At 36.0% G+C, this 24833-nt stretch overlaps 1 long non-coding RNA gene and 1 pseudogene across 2 annotated transcripts; both read right to left on the reverse strand.

Annotated features, from left to right (window-relative positions):
• Nucleotides 1-229: 229 nt before the first annotated feature.
• LOC147624316 (aldehyde oxidase GLOX pseudogene) lies at nucleotides 230-2185 on the reverse strand (annotated as a pseudogene). Its single transcript, XR_015269142.1, has one exon. The product of XR_015269142.1 is annotated as an aldehyde oxidase GLOX pseudogene (transcript).
• A 4262-nt stretch (nucleotides 2186-6447) lies between these two features.
• Nucleotides 6448-7938, reverse strand: LOC147624317 (uncharacterized). Its single transcript, XR_015269143.1, has 3 exons — nucleotides 7836-7938; nucleotides 7678-7722; nucleotides 6448-6626 (listed from the first exon to the last, which is right to left on the reverse strand). It is a non-coding gene; the product is annotated as an uncharacterized LOC147624317 (long non-coding RNA).
• Between the last annotated feature and the right edge of the window lie 16895 nt (nucleotides 7939-24833).

Raw genomic sequence — 24833 nt, forward strand, 5'->3', positions numbered from 1 at the left:
ACAACACGATAAATGCATTGTCAAGGTTCTTACACCCATGTCGCTTTTCCATATCCACAAGTTGGTGGTTGTAAAAAGGAGTGCCATTGCACAAGTTTTTGGAATTGTCTTAGGATAAACATATCATGCACTTGAATATCAAATAATATTATCTCTATGATTTCCAGCTTTTAAGACTTTGCTTGTAAACCATGTAGGTATTTTGGTGCACCAAAAAAATAAAAAAAAAGGGGGTAGAAAATCAGAATTATTAAAGAGCCAAATAAATCTCAAAACCTTGGACGTGCAAATGGTGTAGATCAATGCAAGCGAGTCCACAGCCCGGGGCTGGGAACGGTTGAATGGACTACAAATAGAAGGTAATACCCTGCTGGAGCAATCACAGGAGTGGGTGGCGCCTCCACAGATAATTGAAACCGTGTTGCTGATAGCCTCTCAAATCCCCCATAATTAAGCCTAATCATCCTTTGATTCATTGCATAAGCATGTGTAGTGAAAGGTGCGCACAGCATATTGATTTGCAACTCGTTTGCATCCACCAGAGTCTCCACATCAAAATGAAGTGTAAACCTTGAACCATAGCCTAATGAAGCGCTTGATGACACGAAGGTAATTTGTGGGCGGAAAGAAGAGTATTGTGGGTCAAGGTAAGGTGGGCTGAACGCTTCCATGTTAAGCTGAGTGGGGAAATAAGGGTCTGTGAAATTATAATTAATATGGGTGTTGCCGCCTCCTACCAGGATTTTGCCATTAGGTAGCAGAATTGCAGTAGAGTGGTATAACCTAGGTGTTGAAGATGGCATTAATACATTAAACTGCTCTGAAATCATGTAGGGGGAATATATGATGGGCCAAAAGGCTGGGTTTCTAGCAACTCCCCAGCCTGCAGTGCCCCTTTGAGCCCCATTTATAATCAGAACATCACTAGTGGGCAGCAGCACCATGTCCCCCATCACCCTTGCCATTGGCATTGTTTGCATAACCCAACTAGGGTTGTCATCAGTTATCCTTATCCTCCCACAGCTTCTAGAAGCTTCCATGTAATTGCCATTGTTTGCTTCTATATTTGAATCTGTTGGGGCACCCCCACACACTAATATATCCACAAACTGGTAATTATCTGATGCAAATATGGGCAGCATCACTGAAGACCCCGAGCTTGGATAATTGTGAGCTTCCCCTCCTGGCATGACTGGAAATGTCTTTAATACAATGTTTCTATGATAATCCAGTAGTATGGATTTGGCATTGGCAAAAATGAAGAGGTTCCCATCAGTTGAGAGGTGAAGAAAAGGGTAGAGATTGTTCTCCACTTTATCTGCAGCATCAACCAAGAATTGCAAAGGGTAGATTGATGGCTCGTTTAAGTTGTGTTTAGGGAAAAACTCATAGTTAAATTGCCTTCTACCTCCTACGATGATGAACCTATTATCAGGTAGAATTTGATTGGAGGCATACCATCTGCTAACTGCAAGCTGATTAGGAGCTTCCTGCCAATCACAATTGGGCTTAATGCAATCACTAATGAAACGTCTAACAACCAGAGAGCCATCATTAAAGCCACCTGTTTGGATTAAGTCACCATTAGCATTAAGGCCACCAGAAGAGCACCAAGTGTCTGTGAGGAGAGTGAGTGGGCGAATAGAGTTTGTGGCAATATCATATTCAATGGAGTGAGCCCAGCAGTCTCTCTGCAAGGCCAAGTCATTTGGGTCCTCTCTGCAAACACCTCCAGCTAGGCTTATGTTAGAAGGCCCATAATCAGTTCTGTCAAAAATAATGACTTTGTTGCTTGGTAACAACATCATATGCATGGCGGATACTCCTGCATCTCTCACTAGAAGCTCCCAGCTGCCCTTGGAACTTGAATGTGACTGAGCTCCATGAAAGCTACAGCTTAGAATAAGCACATGAAGAGACCATAGCATAGTAGGCATACAAGAAATGAAGAGAAACCCTTCTCTAATCTCTGATAATAGCTTATTAGCGTAGATTAGCGGCTGAAGACGCAATCTTTGGTGGCTCATTTATGACTATATTAAGCAATCCTGCGTGAAAACTAAGTCAACAAAAGGATGAGAATTTAGTAGAAATGGCGACAGGGGTGTGTAAGTGTTTGATGATGAGAAGAAATTTTGATGCGCAGGGTGGTGGTGTGACGTGAAGCTCTTGCATGAAAGTTGAAACGAGTAAAGCTGTGCGTAGGTGGATGGCGTTATTATAGTCAGAATGAGAGACCCCCTCATGAAATAGCGTGTCAATTAGAACCCACGAAAAGTAAAGATCCCCCTCTCTCTCTCTCACTCACTCTCACACACCACACACCCGGGTTTATACCATCCGGCACAATCACGCCAAGGCTTGACTTAGTGTTATTTACAAGGCTAATTTCTTAATTTTTAGTAGCTTGGGAACAGTTTGTGCCAAAGCATCAGACTCGGTGCATCTCCAATGTGAGACTAAAAATCCCTCCACCACCTACCACCAAGTGCTTCTTGTGTAGTTTTTTACCAAACTAGGAGACCTCCAATGTGAGCACAAAAAAGGTCTTACACCACCCACCTTGTGCTTAAAGTACAAAGCATATTATAGAGTGTCTCATGCGTCTGCCTAGATGTCTAGACCCACCCACCCCCACAAGGTAGAAATAGAGCTAAATTAGATAATGTTCCTTTTCAGAAAAGCATCCACTTGCTCACTTCCGAATCCCAAATCAAGAACACAAACAAGAAAGCTAGCATTCCATGTACCATCATCCCTATAAATTAGTTAATACAAATTCCCAAAAGTGTGTTGGGTGTGTGCAACCATGACATAGCCCACTCTTACAAGGGACTCTCACTTTTAGGCATGAAAGTAAAATTCCTCACATCAAAAATGAAAAGAACAAAGGGCATCCTTTACATTTCATATGCTTTTGATTAAGAAGCCAGGAAAGAACATTCTTTTCTTCAATGAAGTGGTTACCTTTTCTCATTGCTTTTTTCATATAATGAACATTAAAAGACCAACTTTCCTTCTTAAACTATACAACGCTTTCTTAAGAATCACTCTATGAATTATGTCCTATACCCTAAACAAGGCTTATATATTGATCTCATTACACACCTTCTATTGACAAGATAAGAATCTTTAAAGCCTTTTACTTTCATACAATAGGTTTTTTTTACGAACAAATTTATTATTTACATGTATATAGTGTATGCTAGTCTTAATCGTCCTTTTTGAATAATTTATAGAAACCAAGTGTTTGGATGTACACAAAAGCTCTTTACTACACTACACTAAAACTTTAAACCACTGTATATATTAGTAGAAAAGATCTTGAATTTTTCTATTTAATATGGTGTTAAGACTTATTTTTATTCATTTTATATAGTATTAACACATAATTTTGATGAACTTTGATCTTAATATGAACATCACTATCGAATTTCAACACGCTAAAACAACTACTTTATTTATCTTTATCAATTTTTAAAAAAAACTCACAAGTAATCATATTTACAACTAGTCGCCATACTAAATGGGAGACATTACTTTGAACATTAGGTAAAATTTGGACTCAAAAAGGGACCCTCTAAGAAATGCCATGTCAGCTTTTTCTTAAATAACGGCTTGATGGTTTGATTTTTGCAAATCAAAGCCATTGGCCCGTTTTTTAAGAAAAAGCCAAGACATGGCATTTCCTTACAAATCAAAACCATCAGCCCATTTTTTAAGAAAAATCTCACATGGCATTTCTTAGAGGGCCCCTTTTTGAGTCCAAATTTTGCCTAGTGGGAGTTTTCTATAAACTTTGTTGAATATTCTCAATGGGTTAGGAAAAAATATGTTAGATAGCACATGCCTTCAATAGAATTTTTTTTAAGTTATGAACTTATAGAAATTCTTCATACGTAGAGGTTCTTTAATTTAGAAATAAGAAAATCAAATTAAAAAAAGGGATAATTTACTAGCTCAAATTTACAAAATGGATGTGTATCCATTATAAAAATTTATAAGTAAGGGATATTTTTGTTACCCCTTGAAACACACATGTTATACATGTTACCCCTTGAATGCACATGCTATGCATGTTTTTAACATGGTGACCCTCTTTTGAGTGTATATTTTGATTGATTTCCTATATTGAGAAGGGTTGAATAATGGAAACTACCACCAAATTAGATTATTTCTTTACAATGGGACACCTAAAAGGAAAAATAGTTTTAAATAAATGATCTTTGATCTAACTCCATGTGATTGAATTATTTTAACACGATTTTTAAATAAAACCTTATTCAAATAATAAAAACCACTAATACATGTTCTTCAAAGATTAAAAAAAGCTCATGTACTTTATCTGCTTATCAGCTTAAACCTTATTATTAATAGTAAACCATTCCTTGGAATGTATCGTTGTCTTCTTTTAGAGATATCAACATTTTCAAAATAATATTCTTAATAGATTTTTAGATACAATACACAATCAATTTAGGTGCATAGAAGAATTTAATTTTTATAAAGTGCCATGATATAACATTTTCATATTAAAACAATAGAAAAGCACATTATTATAACCGTCGGAGGTCTTGCATTACTTTGGATTGAAACTGCAGGTTGGATAGAGGGTCTACCTCTATGATTTCTCTGATTTTCGGATAGAGATAGTACCTTTCGAGAAGATAATTTTAGAAAGAACCTTTCAGACCTAAACTCTGACTCGGACTATTGACCAAGACCTATTTAATGAACCAAGTCAAGAATGGTTTCCATGGACAAAAGAATATACTCGAGGATGTATACACACGTGAAAGAAATGAGGAAGAGAATGACTCATTAACATGGAGTTGGGAACATGGATCATCATTTACATGGAGTCCAAGACATGGGACATTGTCTATATGGAGTCCAATACATGGATGAAGGTCACCATGGAAGCTTGGGCATGAGCACCAAGAAGACATAGATGTCTATAGAGTAAAATATGATAAAAAAGGTACAATGTCCATGAGCCCTATGCGTAATATAGTCCAAGGCTCCCAAAAGTACACATGTAAATGACCCTAATCCTAAGTGTCTAGGCCCCATCCCCCATGTGCATATGCATACCAAATCTACTTCATTACAAACCATCCCCTCCTATACAAGGATTTCATCCTCCAAATCGAAGAGCGATCGTGCACAAAACAAATACAAAGGCTATATACAAGAAGCCCAATACATGATAAATGTCACCATCACGGAGAGACAATGCCAATACATGAATCTCATGAACCCCAAGGTCAAATGGAAAAGATAAAGGACTCTTGTCAATGGTGGTGAGGCTAGTCGGGTATCCTCCAGGATCAAATGGAAAAGATACGAGTATCGCTCCAAAGATAAGTAGTCCATACAACACGACCACATGGACGAAATGTAAATCCAAGCCATGTAGAGTCCAAAGTAATGGCTCCCAAACTGCCTGGATTAAACAGAAAATGTAGATAGCCATATCGGTGACACCACTAACCGATTCTCCTAGGTCAAATGGATAGCCACAATGTAGATCATCCAACCATGAAAAAAATATATAACCTCCTGGATCAAAAAGAAAACATAACGGTGCATTCAAGATTCTGGAACATAAATCTAACACCACGTTGGTAAGAGAAAATCCATCATCCATGATCATTGCACCTCCTATCTCATAGGAATCATGACTAATAGCCACACCATGTTGTGGTGTACCATAGCATGCCACATAATCATATATCATACATCGCAAGTGACATAAAATGCATGTGAAATTGAATGCCTCATTCTCATAGATCATAAAATCATATCGACATCCACAAAATGTAAAGGCACATGCCTCCTAACTAGCATCCCCATGAACATAAGTGTCATCCTCTATGTAATGAGCATAGAACCTACCAATATCCCCTCCTGCATTAGGAGAATCACCATATATATCACCAAAGTATAAAGCATCTCCAATATGTGTGTATAATACTACAATAGAATGAGAATCTAGTAGTGAAAATAGCAATGCTTTGATAACTAGAAGGGTACGGAGATGTCGGGCCCATTTCGCTGTTACAAACGTTGTTATTTTTGCTAGAATGGGTTTGCTACTCAACAACGTAAATAGCAGCATTTTTTCACTACTGCACAGTGTAATATCACTGTACAGTAGCAAAATATTACTGTTGAGCAACGAATGTATTGCATAGTAAAAAAGGCTGGGGGCAAACTAGGGAGTCTACACAAGACTCCCAGTATACCCCAACTTTCTAATGTAAGACAGTAAAACTAACACAACTTCATGTCCTACTCATCGCCCCCAACAACGGACAAGTGTAATGTAGAACTTGACAAATACAAATACCAAAAAAAAAGACAATTGCAATTCATGGTTTTAGGAATGTCGAAATTCAATTACAATACTTGGCGGAATTACATAAGTGTATGATTCCCAAAAAAAAAACTCATATACAAGATAAAGCGTAATGAAAATCTATAGAGCTAGGGGCTACATTGAGGGAGTCTACATCTCATGCATTACAATTATTATTGCTCCTTGCAGCTCCACCCCCTTCGCTTCTCACATTTCCATTGCTTCTTGCTTGGAGATTTGTACCACCATTTCTTGTTACATGATCCTAAAACACAATAAAACTAACACATGTGAAAATCAATTTTTTAAAAACAAAGAGTTTTAGGATTTAAGAATGTACTTACTTGTTGCCATGCTTACCAAGCATGTCCTCCAATAATAACAATATATCCTTCATCTTGCACCCTTTCAAATAGAGCTTTCAAACCCTGTTGTAATGCAAAATAATATTCATCTTGCGTAGAGGGGATGGTCCACTAATTTAAGCTATAGATATACAAACAAATGAACATTTTAGAAAGTTGTTATTTAAGATAACCTTCTTTAATTAAAAGATAAGATACAATTTTAGGCTAATATATACTTACAAATATTGTTGGGATGTCCACTCCTCCTTCACGTGTAATATCACGCCGCAAGTTATTTGCCATCTATCCAAAAAAAAACATAAATACTTAAAACTCTTATGCATATAGCCTTATGCATATGGCTAATGCATATAGCCTTATGCATATGGCTAATGCATAAGGCTACCGACATGCCTAGGTAGTTACCGACATGCCTAGGAAAAGCGATCGGCATGCCTTGGAAGATATCGACACGCATAGATAGCTATCGACATACATTGAAAGCTATCAGCATACACAGGTAGTTACGACATGCAGAGGTAGCTACAATATGCCTTGGAAGCTACCGGCATGCCTAGGTAGCTACCGGCATACCTTGGAAGCTACTGCCATGCATTGATAGCTACCGGCATACCTTGGAAGGCTACCGGCATTCCTAGGTTGCTACCGCCATGCATTGGTAACTACCGGCATGCATTGGAAGCTATCGGCATGCATAGGTAGCTACCAGCATGCATTGGAAGCTACCGGCATAAAGCTTATGCATATGGCTAATGCATAAGTCTCATGCACATGAGGCTAAGGCATATGGCCATCTTTTGAGAGAAGCATAGCTCTCTAAAGGCTATCCATATAGCATGGAAAAAATAACAAACCCTAATCTTTAAACTGGTAACTTACAAACCCTAATCTTTAAACTGGCAACTTACAAACCCTATAACATGTAAAAGCATAAGAGAAGAAACATACAAGAAAGAGATCTCTTATCTTGTGAGGCTTGTATGTGTTGACAACCTACAAACTCAAACCAAATAAGAAAAAAAAGTATTAATAACAAACCCTGATTTTAAAATCCCTAAAACTTACAAACCCTATAAGCATGTAAAATCATGAAAGAAGAAACATACAAGAAAGAGATCTCTTGTGAGGCTTGTATGTGTTGAAAACCTACAAAATTAAACCAAGTCAAGAAAAAAAATTATTAAGAAAAATCAAAATCTCTTACCATATAAAGCTTTAATGGAGAGCTCTTAATTAGAGAAAAAGAAGAAAAGAAAATACTCATAATGGTTAGGCTTCAATAAGAAGGAAAAAAAAAGAAAAGAAAAACTTAAAAGAGATGAAAGAGAAAGGAAATACTCACAAGAAAGCTTTCATGGAAAGCTTATTTACATAGGAGATAAATGAAAAGAGTAGACATACCTTGCTTCAGCTTGAGGAGGATAGGGTAGGAGATGTAGAAGTGATGAAGGCATAAACCTACAAAAAAAACTCAAAGAGTACAAGTTTATTGTATTCAAAAGATAAAACTACGCAGTGGCAAAAGAAGCAGCTAAAAAGCAGAATATTTTTACAATACAGCAGCGTTTTTTCACTGCTATAAACGCTGCTAGATAGCAAAATTTCGTTGCAAAAAGTGCAGCAGCTCAGTAGCATGAAAATGCTATAGATCAGCGATAAATCACTGCTCAACATTGTGAAAACCCTTGATATTTTCCTTCTGAAAATGCTACAAAAGCGTTGTTGTGCTCCCGATGTGTTGTAGTGTAAAGCATCAATGTAATGCACATAGCTATGATCAACATAAGCATGTGCATCATCATCACCACATGTGTAAGCCTCCTTGGTGTTAAGTACGATTCTCACATTTAACATAAACACAACCCCCCATCAATACTGGACTCTAATAAGGCATCCACACATGAAGTGGTCTCATAAATCTCATCATCATAAACTTTCCAATCCGAACTCGAAAAAGCATCATAATTTGGATTCACAAATGTAGACCACCTTTCAATGCATGACCAACACTATCCATAGGTGAATCCAAGGCACAATTGTCCACACCAAACAATGCATGAGTAGCACTAGTTGAAGTATAAGCATCACATATGTCCACACCATGAGTATCACACAAAGTAGATGCACAACTGTCCAATCTCTCATGAACATAGGCATCCATGTCTTCCACAAAGACATCATACCCATGGATACATACATAGATGATGTAGTGCCCAAAGCAAAACCATCCACCTCCATAACACATATGGACTCCATCATCTCATGCACATCAATATCTCTTGAGACAACTCCAATCCCAAGAAAAGATTAGTCATCCCAAGAAGCTCGTCGGTGCCAATCCACTCGTGCTTGTTGTCCACAACAATCATCAATTAATGCATCATAAAGCCAAGTGTGAAAATTCCTTGTTGAGAAAGGTGAAGGAAGTTTGTCCTCACATCTATCAATGGGCCTGAAATTTTTCAGTCATTTGCTCACAATGGACCACTACATCAATGCATATGGATGTTTTCAACATAGGAAAAAGATCTATGCATGCCGGAATACAATCCAAACATGAGATAGTGTCCAAAACTTCTTGCACTTGAGTGTATGTCTTCATAATCACTTGCTTTTCAAAAAAATTAGTAAGTGTGTTGTCCCTATCAATGAACTCAAAAAGGCCCACATAATCATAGTCCATGCAATGACAAAAAAGGTTGAGTCAGAGGGTAACCTCTTTTATCCCTTTCGATATAAAAATCTTTTAACATGAGTTGAAGCATTCCATCCCACTCAAACATAAAGTGTAGCCAATAATGGGTACCACCAACTCATTCATTTCTATCTTGACTATATCTACAAACTTGCCCTTGTATTCCTTCAACCACCAAGATCTAGCTTTCTTCCCTTGAAATGAGAAGTCACTTTCTTCACTTTGTCAAGCTCGCCATCCCACAAGGAAAGGCATGAAAATAAGCATCCCAATTACGAATCCAATCCTTGTGTCCCATGCAAGTGACTCTTTCATCATCAAATGCAAACAAACTTTGTGCAAATGGCTCTCCTCTTTTGAACCATAGACTACCCACTTGACTAGACACCATATATGCAAGAAAATCTTGCACTTTCATTGGTTTTAACAACCTTGTATACATAAGTCCATATATTCATCATGGAAACCTAAATCTTGCTTTTTCATCTGCAACCTTTTGACTTTGAGCATTACCACCATAATGTTTTATACTCCTTATGTCTTCAAAAGCATATTATCCTCTGTCTTGACTCTCAATTGATAAAGGACTTTGATAGGCATTTACACCCATTGCTCTTGAACATGAAAATTCTCTAGTTGGTCTTGCTTGAGATAAGCCTTGTACTTGTATACCATATATGCTTGAAGAAGGTTGCTTGGTATAAACATTAGGGCCAAAAACGCTAATTTTTGGGCCCTTTCTGAATCTTTTGACTAAGGAACTAGCAAATAGCAAGGTGCCACGTGCACACAAATATGAAATTATTGGCTCCTCTATTTTGGCAATTTAGGGTTAATTTTGAAATGAAAACCATTCATCTTTCTCTAATTTGGCCGAGATACATTAAAAACGAGGCAAATTTCTAAGTTTCAAGTGTGAAAAATTTTCCTTTTTTGCATGAGGTCCAAAAAACAAGGCACATAATTACACCATTTTGGCTAGAAGAAATTTTGAATGCCAAAACTTTCCCTCTCTTGCTTTTTGAAAATCTTCACTGCATTACAATCCCCTCACTTTCTCTCAAGGACTATTCTGGATTTTTGTCATTTATGCTCTTCAAGCTTCACTAGCTTCTTCCTGATGCCCTCCTCACACACAATTACTTCTTATATATTTCATAACTTAAGAGAGGATGGGGTTTGGAAGCCACCACTAACATTGAATATCAATGATTGGGTAACAATGCTTCCATCCTGCAAGGGTTCTCACAAAGTGAAGAGAACAAAACAAGATGACATAAAGAACTATTGGAAAGGTTGCATTTAACTGCATCAAGGGGATAGAACATGGGTGGTTTGCAAAAGTTCAATATGTCTACATGGCCAAGGACATGTTTTCGAACCCTATAGTGCAACTACCTCTACAAGCACACTGTAAGTATTATGATGCAATCTACTAATGTGAAGTTTTTAATGTGTTTTTTCATTGACTAACAAATAATTTACATGCAAACTTTTGATTTACAGATGTGTTCCCATCGACATGCCTTGAATGGCAGCCACCACTGAAGTGCTTGACTCGCACATTTCAAGCCATTCATAAAGGATTCTTTACCCTAAACAATCATTATCTTTCTTTAGCAGCAACAGTAATTTGTTCATCTACTATGCAGAATACAAAGTTCCATCTAGAGCAGGTGTATATGGGAAGCTTAAAGATCTTCCTATCCCATGCCAAACTTCACTCAACTAGGACATTCCTGATACAGCAACAATGTCAAGCTTCAAAGCAAAAACATCACATGTAATTTAGAAGGCAATGACACCAGGAAGGATCTCAAGAAAAATCAAGCTCACATGGTTTGTTCCTCTTCACATTTTTGTGGCTTGTTTTAGGTTAATGGAGTTGCAGAGAACAAAGATAATGTGACTGAATAGAATATTGGTTGAACATGACATGGAAACTATTTTTGGAGATGTTTGGAAGTCAAATGAGAGCTTCCACCTAGGTGACACCATAAGGTGCAAGGCTATTCCTAACTCTTTAGCCCTTTCCTACCAGATATCTTCTCAATCCCTAGTTTTAGGGTTTGATTATAGGAGGTGGAGCAAATGGCAGCTAACTCTGAAGAAAATTGTCCAAAGTTTGAACTTGAGGTTAAGGTTTCACCATTTGAAGACCCTAGAAAACTTATTGTTTGTAAATGCCAACTGGACCTTGAAAGATGTTAGAGAATCTCTTGAGTTTCTTGATTATACAAATTCTAAATACAAGTTCAAGCTTAATGATGCTACAGGGCTGAAAAAAACATCTCTTATATGAAATGCTTGCCCCTAATTTCTATAGCCTTTAAGCCATTATCAATAAGAAAAATTTAGAAGATTTGATATTTACAAAACTTATTTTTACTCTCAAATGAAAGCATGCACTTTAGGTTATAAGAAAAAGTGTAATTTGGTTGATGTTTAGGTACAAAATAAACAACAAATTAGTTTTCCGTAAAAATAGCTTTTTATTATCAAAAAAGTTCTTACGTGTAATTACAAAATTTACAAGATGGTATAATGATTTTTAAAAAAAAAAAGTTGATCAAAAAAGGATTTTTCCAAAATAGAATATCAGTTCATTGAGCCTCAGGAGCCTCTTTCCTAGATGTATCTTCTTGGTTTTCAGTTGTGGCATTTGAGGCCTTTGCTTGCTCCTCTACTAGAGCTGAAGCCTCCTGCACCAAAATCAATATGTCTGTTGGCATGTGGAGTTCTCTTGGTATTTGGTATCTTCTTATGATGGTGCTTGGAGGACCTCCTGGTGGACTTTCCCAAATTTGTGAACTTCAAGGGAACACCTTTGTCCTTTTGAGTATGATTTCCCTTCAAGGGTGACCTTGGTTGCTTGCTATCAAAATGCTTATGTGGTGAATACGTAGGCATTGCCTTCTTGGACTTGTGCTTTGATTGAGGGTGTATAGGGTCTAGTGGGAGTGGGGAGTCTGTGTCCACTAGTGTGATAGCCCTCTCAATAATGCAAGAAATGCATTTCTCTCTGACCCACTATACCCATGACTCAGGATAGTCATTCATCTAAAAATTCCAAGGATAAAATTATGAACAAAAGAAAACTTCACCAAAATTACAAGGGCAAATTGGAAAGAGATAACTTACTGTCAATGTTGTCATTCTATATTTTGATTTGATGAACCTATAAACATTTGCAATAACCCTCAAACCATAGGAAGTTGAATCATTTTGGATAGGAACCTCTTTCAATCAAAATTCTCTCAGTTTTAATGACAAGAAAGGGAAAAATTAATGGGCTTATTAAAAAGAAATCAAACCTTCTGTGTCAAATAATTGAAAGGCTCGGAACTATCTTGAAGATCTTCATACTTCTCCTCCAAAAATGTTATTGTTGCTTTTCTTGCACTACAAAAACCTATACAGCTTCAACCAATAATGGTCTTTTCAATAAACCAAACCTTTCGAAATATTTAATCAAGACTCACAGTTTGCTTTGGCCATGTATTCCCAACAAGGTGTTAAGAAAGTTGGAATGTCTTTCTAAAAGATCAAGGATAAGTCAACTCCAATTTCCACTTAAAAAGATATCAAATGTAAGCACACAAAATGTGAATAAATAGAGCTTTTAAATGGGAAATAAAAGAGAGATTGACCTTTAAAAGTATGGCATAATAACAATATTGCAAAAATGAGGATCAAAATGAGAGAAGAAGTGATCGAGGGAGGCTGAAAGTTGGTTAAGAAGGCTGACAAATGCCAAGGGATCCACAACAAATAGGTTGTTTGATATTTCCAAAGGCAAATCTGTAATTATAGCTCTAAAAGAAACCAATCATTGTCAAAAAGGAAAGAAACAAAGAATATAAAAAGGAGAGAAACAAAGAGTATTAAAAAAAATCTTACCTTAGAGCAATATAGACAATGGAGTCAAAGATCTGAATGTCCTTCTTTCCTAGCATCACCTTGTCTTCTGGTGTTATGGTGGGATACTCCTCTTCCTCTGATGTGGATACATTTACAATCATTTGACCAAACACATCTCCCATGGCCTTGTAGTTCTTGGGCCCAATCCTTGCTATCTCTCCTTGCAAAATTTGATCTTTATAGAGGTTAGATTGTTCATGTTCATGTTCATGTTTATGTTCATGTCTTCTCACTTTCTCCTTCTCTTCCTTAAGGTATTCATCTTTTCTTGTTTCATAAAGATGGGTTACATCTTTAACTTGAACCTTTTTCTCCTTTATAGGCCTTGCAGGTGGAATGTTGAGGATGTCATAGGCCTTCTTATCTGAAGTAGGAATTAGTTACAAGAATCTTTCAAATCTATACCACATGAAAGGTTCCCTAGGTATCACAAGGTTTGTGTCTTTCTATGCTTTCCTTATCTGCCTAAGAGAATTGAGTTGATAGTTCAATATTGCTTTAATTTTCTTCTTGAAGGTCTCACTATGTTTTGGCTCCTTTGCTACCTTTCTTGCAAGTCCAAGACCCACACCAACTTTTCGAATGATGGGTCCATCACACAACTATAAATTCAAGCGACCATTTTTCTCTCATACTTTTTCTTGTGCACTTAATTCTCCCAAGCTATTCAAGTCGTTCAAACCTCGCTTCTTTACTTTTTGTCATTACTTTATTGCCAAATTTAACGAAACTTTGTTCAGCTCTTAAGCCTCCAACCAAACGACGTGATTCCGCAGGTTCTGCCAGTGTTGGAAGTCTTCAAATTGCACCATATTGTTGTCTCTAAAGCTCTGACCAAATGATGCAAATTTGAACGGTCCGCTAAGATTAGTTGTTCTTTTTTCACATCGTTTTGTCCATCTTTTTCTAAACTTGTATCTAACCAATTTTTTTCAAATCAAGACCAAGGACAAAGCAGAACCATCTGGATTCATGGAGTTATTAGATAAAACACCAAGTAAGAAATTTCTTGACTATATCCTCAAAGGTGGTTGTGAGCTGAGGTTCTTCACCAAGGCAAGAGAGATATTCAATACTGCAATGGATTTGACAATCCTTGTGGATCATTGCAAAGCCTTTCTAAATGAAGAGTGGATAAAGTTTTGAAGAGCTTATCAAAGATGGTACCATCATTTCAAATGAGCATCTTATGTGCATATGTCTTCTATTTGTGAAAAACCGGTAGAGAAGGGAAAGGTGACAAAGAAAATGGAGGTCAATGATGCTAGATGATTTCTTCCAACCTTCAAATATTACATGCCCATTGCACATGCAAGATTGCAAACTTCTTTTGAAGTCCCTTTTATTCATTTTCTTCTTGTTTGTAAAGAGTGATATGACAGAGGTTTGTTTAGATGAGGGTGCATCCTTAAATGAGAATTTTTTGATTGTCAATGAGCTTACGGAATTCTGAAGGAAAGCTTGAACCCATATAGCCAGAAGAAGAAAGAAAGGACAGTGCTAATGTTGCACTTTTCAAAGCTCAAACTATAATTGAAGAACCTCTTGCCACACAGAGGAGTTTAATGTCACAAAATCTTCTTTTACACTTCCATCCCTCCCCTTATTCCATATCAAGGGGAAGGAGTTTATTTGATTGCTCATATCCAAAATATTTTCAACTTGAGGGAGAACTACTACTTGTCCATCATTGTTTGCAAAGGGATGTAATGTGGCCTTAGGGTTTATAGATGTTGAAAATGAGCCTTATGAGGAATTTATTTCCCTGGACGCAGAGACTTCCAATGAAAAGTTCATTGATGCATCTAGTGCTTTAGCTCTTTGTATCAAAAGAGCTACATAGGAAGCTCCACCTCTATCTACTAAAAGGACTTTGAGGAGAGGTTGTAAGCACTTAGGATAGCCAATATTGGAAGAGAGAATCTAGAGTATGTTGAGCCTAAAGAGGAAAATCAAGGCTTCATTAATTTATGAAGAGAAGTGCTTCTTAAAGAGGATGAAAATCCAAAAGTAAGTTTATTATTTTCATTCAATAATTTTCTTTCTTCTGTTTAATTTTTGTAATTTTCTTTTTTCTTATTTTGGTTGTGGTTTAAATGTAGATTGGAATTGAAGATGCTGACAACTTTTTGGGTAGATGAAAGGGTTCAAGAGACGTGCACCAAATAAGGATTCAATGAAGAAGGACACTGCTCTTGCACACTATTTGCCCTCTCTAGACAAAGAGGTGTTTATAATATTTCATAGTGTCATCTTATAAAATTATGATATCCCCATGTTCACCCTCAAGGTCCTATCAAGGTTCATGGATTACACCCCCATTCAATTCAATGCCAAGAAGGCAATGCTCATAGAGAAAACAGATACTATAAGGATTTTTTGTTATGGACTTGGATTTTGGCCTTCAAGGGCAGGCTACATTTTGTGTTATTCTTCATATGCTTTGGCATCTCAAAAGACAGATATTAACCTTCTTGGTGGATATAAGAGAAATAAATTTTTAAGATATAGAGGGGATTTTCCTGATGATGACATGAATGTAAAGAAACTCAAGAAATAGTTTTCCCTCAAGATTGTAATCTTTTGAAGCTCAAGTATATTTAAACACAATTGATTTTTGCATTTGCAATATTCCTTAATTGTAGAAGTTAAAAATACATAGATTTTTGTATTTATACAACTGTTCCTTGTTTTCATGCATGCTTCTTTTTGAGTGGTTTCTTCTTCTTGAAAAGTATCTACTAATTGAGCAGTCTCTTCTTGTTCCAAAATGCCTTGTTCAACAGCTAGAATTCTTCTAGGTTGCCTTCTATAAAACCAATTGAAAAGCTCTTTTATTATATTACTCCTTATTTACCCTCCACCATGCCTTGTACATTGAAAGAATGATGTGCGGGCTTGGTAATGTTATTTTTCCATGCCTTGAGTACTCCATGTAGCTCATGGTCCTTGGTTCTCAACAAAGAATGGCCCATGAGCATATAGAATATGCTACATAAGAAAAGGTAACTAGTTACTTATGTTTTATACACAAAGAAAGATGGTTCACAAATCAAAAGTAAACAATATCTTTATATGGCTTACCATGTAGTATGTGATGTCCTTTTCTCCCCAAGCCTTCTAAATTGCCTTTGTTAGACAAGTAATTGCTTTTCTGAACTCCTTTGCATAAGTTAATGTACTTACTTGTTTTCTAAGAAGCTTTAGAAAGTTGTCAAGAAGCTTCCAAACTTCCATTCTCTTGTTTGCTGCTTGAGGGTTTCTTGCCACATTTGTTGTTATTTGGCAGACCTCTTTCCAATATTCCCACACTACATTCACCTGTTTATTGTCATGATTGCTCAAAAATCTTTTGGCCTTTGATCCTCCCATTGATACATCGACAAGAACATCACCCAACTTCCTAGAAAGATTTGGGTCTTTTCTAAGGTGAACTTGACCACCATGAAAACCCATGTTTGATAGCAAATTCTCCATTTATCTATGCATTCATCTGAAAGTTTTGTTGTCTTGATTGAATATGCATAGTCTAGGGGAAGACAAAAAAGTTTATCTAATACTCTTATTTCAATATACAATGTGCAAACATGAACATTATTAAGTTCAATGGGTAGGACTAGATCCCAAATCATTTCAATGTTGCTAAATTTTGATAAATCTACACTATTTCTTGATTGTGGCCTTACAATAGTGTTTTTGTCACACCACTCTTTTGACCCCATACTTGCCATACACAAGGATACTTAGAGTTAACACCACCAGTTATACTAAACATTAACTTCAATGCCTTTAAATCAGCACTCGTATACCACTCAACTTTAAAACTACCAACACCATCAACATTCAAACATTCACCTGCATTTTGAGATTCAATAATCCTTGGAATGTTAGTATGAGAAAAAAGTCATTTTAATGTTTGATGGCTTTCTATTGGTACTTGGACAGAGCCAATCCACCATAGCTCCATCTCTGATTGCACACTATGACCAAGAGTTGCTCTCATGCCTTGGCTATACTCCAATGCTCTATTCATAAGAGAAATGCTTACTCTTTCCATTTTCTAGTTTTTTTTAAACTGAGCTTTATCCAACTTCAAGACAAATCTAAGATGCCCGTTACACTCATGCATACTTATTCTATATAATTCCACCATAACAATTTATACCCATTTAAGGTCCATCTATATGTTATTAAAAGTCGTATATTAAAAAACAAGCTGTTTTTCTTTTTCATATGGCACAAAACCCTCTATATGTAAATAATTTCCTAAAGCATTTGAAATTTCTAGATTCAATTGTTGTCGTGTTTCAATGACCTTGTGTGGCCTTGGCAAATTGCAATCCAAAAGACTTTATTTTTTGCTGTTTTGATTTTTTAAACCATAATCCAGATAAAGCCCGATATCCTCTTCTACTAACCCCAACTTTTTCACATGTCTCTACAACCTGTGAAGGATTTATAAGAGAATTAAAATCCTTCACTAACTCTTTAAGAACAAGTTTTCCCAAAGATAAATTTTCTAGTAGCTGAAGAAATTTTACAATATCCATCTTATTCATTGTTTCATTTAGAAGTTATACCCTATCTCCTAAATTTAAAATATCTAGACTAGAAATTTGAGTGACATAATGTTTAGCAAGTCTCATCCTTCTTTTTCTTTCCCCACAAGTCTCTAGTAGTCTATTTATATATTTCATTTGCTTTGGTTCTTCTCTTAACCCAATGGGTGTGATTTTAAGTCTATTTAGTCTACTTATATAACTTCTCATTCAAATCTTAACTTTGTTCTCAAGCTCGCAAATATAGGTTTAACAAATTAATATAGCTCTATTTAAGTTATAAATATAATTAACATGTTCATTCCTTGATTGACATAATCTAAAAAAGTAGCCATAAATCCCATTTACACCATCTTCTACAAAAACCAAAGTAGATCATGAATAGATGAAAAGGAAGGACTCCTACTAGTTGAGGGATCACTTGGGTAGAGACAGCCATCAATCCATAGGTCAATGCGTTTCCTCCCTTCCATCCAAAGTCGGTTTACTTCAGTTGTATCTTTCAATGACCTTTGATTTTCACTTCACCAAGTTGCATATTCAAGATCAAGCTTGATGTTCATATGGAACTTACTTTGGGAGAAGGGGATATCTGAAGTAGGAATGTCTAAAAAAGAAAGTAGACTTGCAAAGGAAGAAAATCTCTTGCATGTCGTAAAATTTGTGAAAGAGAATGGAAAAATATTAAACAATGCTGTGAGCAAGCATGAAGAGAGCAAAACTAAAGTTGAGAGAGGGCGATGTTAGAGAGAAATGTGTTGGAGGCAAATGATTTGGAAATTTCATTAAGTGATTCAAATCATTCAAACTACAAAAAAGTAACGATAGTATGCAAAACAAGGAAAAATGATTTCTGACATAAGTTAAAATTATCTTTGCTTTCAATGCGAAGATATGCTTTTTGAACCAAATCTATCCCTGAATCTAGTCCAAACCGTCATATTTGGAGGCATTTGACCTCTAAAACCTCTACTAAATTAACAAGTTAATCACTTTGATATAGGCCCTTTTTTCACTTTTGGTCCTAATAATGCATTACTTCTTGATTGCATAGCATCAAAATCCTCTTCATCACTATCCTCACCAATCAATTGAGTTCATAAAATCACTCTCAAGGATGTTGAGTTGAGACTTAAGTCCACTTTCTTGGTTTCAAACACAATTTCTCTATGAGTGACCTCATAGGAAGAATCGTAGCCACCTTGATTTAATTGAGATTCAACTTCACTTTCATAAATCCAATCATCATTTCTATGAATGACCTCATGGAAAGAATCATAGAAAACTTAATTCTCATAGGCATAAGCATCTTCCATATCTTTCGAATCATACTCATAGTCTTCATCTCACATTGATCATTATCCATGCATATTGAATCTTTATGACTGTCACTATCTTCATCCGAAGTATCTTCTTCAATGCAATCTTCCTCATCCCATGGCACAACTTTCATTGCAAATACTATCATCAGTATTGTACTTGACCCAAAATTGCCCAACTATGTCCTCCGTACAAGATTTAATCCAACTAGTGACTCCGGAATTCAATTGACAAGGTTGAAGGCTTGTCATGAAGCTTATAGGGTGAGTATTGAAGCCTAATTTTTCTTTCCAAACATGCCTAAATCCTCTTAACTAAATTACGGTTAGCACTCTGCTCTATGCGGTCAAAAACTACCAAAACATCAAATAGGCTATATTTTGCTAAAACGGACTCCAAATTTGATAAGCTTTAGTCTACCATATCCACAATGGAGAAAAGAATGTGTGTCACCCTGGATCCTACTTTGGATGTGCAATATACCTCTGTGTTTTGAGATTTCACATGCTCATCTTTAACTACAACACTCAAATGAACCCCTATTTGCATGATCTTTGGATCATTGAAATTCTCTTTATGAGTAGATCAAGGATGTTTAAAAATATATTTGAAAAGTCAATTATCCCTATTAACCAAAGTTAATCGGTGAAAAAAGTCAACTGCTTTAAGTTGACCAATCAAACGATCTCCGAATCGAGCATACTTGGGCTTGTTGGAAAGATCTTGATATGTAATTTCATGCTATATGATCATTTTTCCATCAGATTGAGACATTTATATGATTGGACCAAGGTTTTGTACAATCTGTCCCAAAAACAATACGGTGAAAAATGTCAAATTTCACCACCTTTGTAAATTTTGATTCGGGAGTTATAATGAGTGTTATCTAACATCCCAACCCCCTTCAAAACATCACCATTTGTGACTGAATTAAGCTTTTCTACATTACCTGCGCATAGTTAAAATTGTCCAACTAGTCTCTAATGCATCAAGCTTGACCACAAATGATCTTACCAATGTTAAATAGCATGTATTTACTCAAGATAAGAATTTGGCATTGCATTTTGAAAAAAATTTGATATAACCTTTAAGCAAATGCTATCGGATCTCAATCCAAAATGTGATCACAAACAATACCCAAGCATAGGCAATATACATATACCAAATAACTACAATCCTTTTCACTTTGTTTGTACTATTTCTTTGTTCCAATTAAAAACTTGTTCCATGTGCCATTAAATCACCCAAATGTAATTACCAACAAGATGATTGTCGATGAAGCGTGTTAAAGCTTGCCGATCTCCCGACCAAGCTCTTCCAACCCCTTACTCAAGTTTGAAATCCAAGAGCAAGGGTTTGGGCCCAATCTTTCCCACCACCACCAAGTACCAAATCCTCCACCTTACCACTTTTCCATGGCACTCATAGCAAGGTCGATTCAAGCAAATGCTCTCCTTTGCCTCTCCAATCAAATGCCAAGATATCCTCACCACATAACTAGGTTTCTAATGGTGCAAGAATTAATGAAAAGCATAAAAAATGGATGAGAGCATGAGACACATACTAGAAACATGCCAAATCATTACAACACATGGATCCAATAACCTTGTGCTTTCTTAAATGGTTCCAGTACAAAGCCCCTCACCATGGGCTCAAGAAATACATGGGAAACATCCAAATTAAGCATAAGAATGTGTCATATCCATCATAATGCATCCAATAAGCTAAATGTGTCAATGCATAACATGTGAGCTAATGATGGCAACAACACATCTCATTAGATTCCAATCATGCATGTAGCTCTCTAGTACCATAACCTATTGATCTAAAGTTAATCAATAACATATTGAAATCATTTCACAAGCACAAGGTCCATAATTATTACTTCTCATGGTTGTTTAGTAAGTTGATTAGTATGTAATCAAGACTTAACCTATAAGATTAAGATTTCTTAAAGGAAAACCCTAAATCTTGATAATGGATTCAAGAAACTCAAGAAAACAATCATCTAATGTAAGAAGTGTGTAGCAATCAATCAATGATTCCCATGGAGCCTCAAATTTGTGAACTAATGAAGAAATAGCTTTATCTTTGTGTCAATTTGTGTGAAGCCTAATCTCTGGTTTGGTCCACTTCAAAAGAGTTCACAAAACCCCAAAAATCACCAAATATTGCACCAAGAACACTTACTTGAGCCTTGTAAACAACTTGAAGAGACATTATCGTGGCCAATGTGTGAAATAAAAGCTCCAAACTCCATGGAAATCAACGAAGACGATGGCAGCCTCACGATGAAAAAATCACAAAGAAAATCTCTTCATAGGAATCTTGAAGTGAAGCTTATTATAATCTTATACTAACCCTAGACTTTACTAAGCCTTAAGCCAAATAATCTAAGCATTTAAGCTCAATATCAAGCTCCATAACCTCACAATAATCGTGCAATTGACGAAAGCCTAACGAGTAAAAATTCTTCATGAAACTCATCATAGCCAAGCTCTATAATACGAAGCTTATGACTTCCTAAATCAAAACCCTAAGCTATATTGGCAAGGATTTAGCCAAGGATTGAAGCACTACAACACTTAAAAATCAAGCAAGAAGAGGGAGAAAGAGCAAAATATTTTGGATTAATAAAAAATAATCATAATTAATGAGATTTATAAACTTTTTTCCCTAAATTTGATCTTGAAATTTAAAATTTTAGTACGACTCCACCAAAATTTAGTCCCCATCCAATAAGCCCATAACCCAAAAGCTTCAAGAATCAACCATATAAATAAAACTTTCACCATTCACAATCACTATAACCATCTTCTTAATCAAGAAAATCAAGAAAAAATACTAGAAATGGATCAAAGATATGGGCTTTGATACCAATGAAAAAAAGGAGGAAGAGAATAACTTGTTAACGTGGAGTCGATAACACAAAACATTAATTATATGAAATCCATAACTTGGGACATCGTTTACATAGAGTTCAACACATGGATGAAGGTCACCATGGAAGCTTGGGCATAAGCACCAAGAAGACATAGATGTCTATAGAGTAAAATATGATCAAAAAGATACAATTTCCATGAGCCCTATGCCTAATATAGCCCAAGGTCCCCAAAAGTACACATGTAAATGACCCTAAGCCTAAGTACCTAGGCCCCATCCCCCATGTGCATGTGCATACCAAATCTACTTCATTATTTACAACAAGATACACATTATGCCTAGACAAATCGTGTGGGTGATCTTTACCTCTCATAAGGATGTCATAGTATGCACATAGTTAATCCTAAACAAGCATATAGAATAATCTAGAACATTCATACAACCTTATAAGAGAGTGGAATGTGCACACTGAGCCAAAGAATCTTGGAGGAGTGTACTACTAGGAAACCCTATATATCACGTGCATTCAAGGGATATTTTAAAAGCCGCTTACCTGTAAAGTTTTTATGAATAAAATGACCCCTTTTTTAATAGACTTACGAGTTTATTTTTCAAAATTGATTTAAAAAATCCTTTTGTAAATGTATTTCTATAAATGTACCTTAAATTTTTTAATTAAAAAACCTCTTCATTTAAACTCACATGCTATAGTTACATATTTTTAGGTGAACCCCTAAGCAAAGAATCAAGCATAATGGTCAAACTAGAATGTTCATAGTGGTCAGACTTGAAACGTGCACATACTACCTCTCACAAGCATGCACACCAGATCAATGTTCACACTACCCGAAAAAGGATAGAATGTGCACACTAACCCTAATAAATCAAACATTCATAGTGGTCCAAGTTAAAAAAGATGGCACACGCTAACCCAAAGTAACAATTATGTGTACACTAACTCAAGTTAAACAAGAATGGACACACAAACCCAAAGTAAACAAATAGAATAGACTAGAATGTCCACAACTATCCCATATGCATTCTTGCACACACTAGCCCAAATTCATAAGAAAACATAAAGTATTCTTTTATAAATTAAAATATTATCTAATTAATATAATTTATTACCCACATACTAAACCAAACACACATAAAGAAAATTCATTAAGATAACTAATTAATTTTTATTTATGAAAACTTAAAATAGAGTGCACACATTGAACAAAATGCACATAACAAATTTAATTAAAAAAATAGTTAGTTAGATAACTTAAAACATTATCTAACTAATATAAAAATATTATCTAACTAATATAAAAATACTATTTAACTAATATAAATAACACAATCCAAAATGGTTCACAATAACCCAAACTAAAAACCATAGTTCTCACATTCAACCAATCACACACACACAAAAGAAAGAGAAGAGGGTCTCTCTCTCTCTCTCTCTCTCTCTCTCTCTCTTTGTGTGTGTGTGTGTGTGTGTGTGTGTGTGTGTGTGTGTGTGTGTGTGTGTTACACTCTCTATCTCTCCCTATCACTCTCGAAAAGATATAGAGCGAAAGCATTTTAGGATAATGCATCTTGTTTATAAAGTATTCTTTTGTACAAAAAGCTTTCATAAAGCCTTCTGTACGAAAAGCTTTCATACGAAAAAAGAAAACAAAACCTAATATAATTCCTTCGAAGCACATACTTTAATTGTGAATTCGACCAAAATCTTATAAGGATTGTCCCAATAGAGTGACAATCGCATCCATGTCAGAAGCTTCGAATAACACTTCAACGAGTACTTATCTATACAATCCCCCGTTCAATACCATCACAAGGTTCCAAGACATGAGCGGTAGTGGAAGGAACATCTAAGAAGGCTACCAACAGGCATAAAATGCACACTTCAAATTCAAAGCATGCAACCAGAGAGCCAGAGGTATAAGCCCCAAAGTCTATAATAGCCCCTAAAAGGCTAATGAACTAGAACTACAACTCCAAAAGAAGACCTCAGAGAGCATGCATAAATGCAATGCACAATCAGTTGTTGCCCCCAAGGGCAATGATATCGTAACAATTAAAAGTGGTTTGGACAAGAACTCAAAAGATATCAAGGGTGATGATGGTATAACCATTAAAAGTGATTTAAATGAGAGCTTCGGAGCCACCTCCCCTTTGGAAAGATAGCTAGTAATCTCCCACTGAAACCTGATCTTCCCAAGAAAAAAAAACAAAAGGACTACGAAAACCTTTCAAAGAAAATCAAGGAGTATCCCAACTCGCGGTGTTGGAGGAAGAGAGAATGAAGCAAGCCCAAGAGCTTATAATAAGGAAGGTGCAAGGTCATCATATGCTTGTTACATTCCTTACATTAGAGAGATTGAAGAATCACATACTTTCAGTAACTCTTGTAATAGGGTGTGTGTAGGATGACTTGCTTTGGCATGCCTACTGTAGTGTTGCTTAACTATCCTATTAGTTAAACAAGGTATTCTGTTGTTATATCTTTATCAAATATATAACATGGTTCTCTGTAGTAGGTCTAGCTGATTAGATATATATAAGTTGATCTACACCATCATCTTGTGATTTGATTGCAAAAACCTTCAATCCAAAATGAGTCGATAACATTCCAACATAATCATCAAGTTTAGTAATATAAAAACATCCTTACATAGTCTTAACAATAATATCACTCTCTATGCCGCCTCATACAAAAATGTGAAATGTTG

Source organism: Cibotium barometz, chromosome 25, assembly GCF_041138505.1.
Source record: "Cibotium barometz isolate CiBa-2024 chromosome 25, ASM4113850v1, whole genome shotgun sequence".
NCBI lineage: Eukaryota > Viridiplantae > Streptophyta > Polypodiopsida > Cyatheales > Cibotiaceae > Cibotium > Cibotium barometz.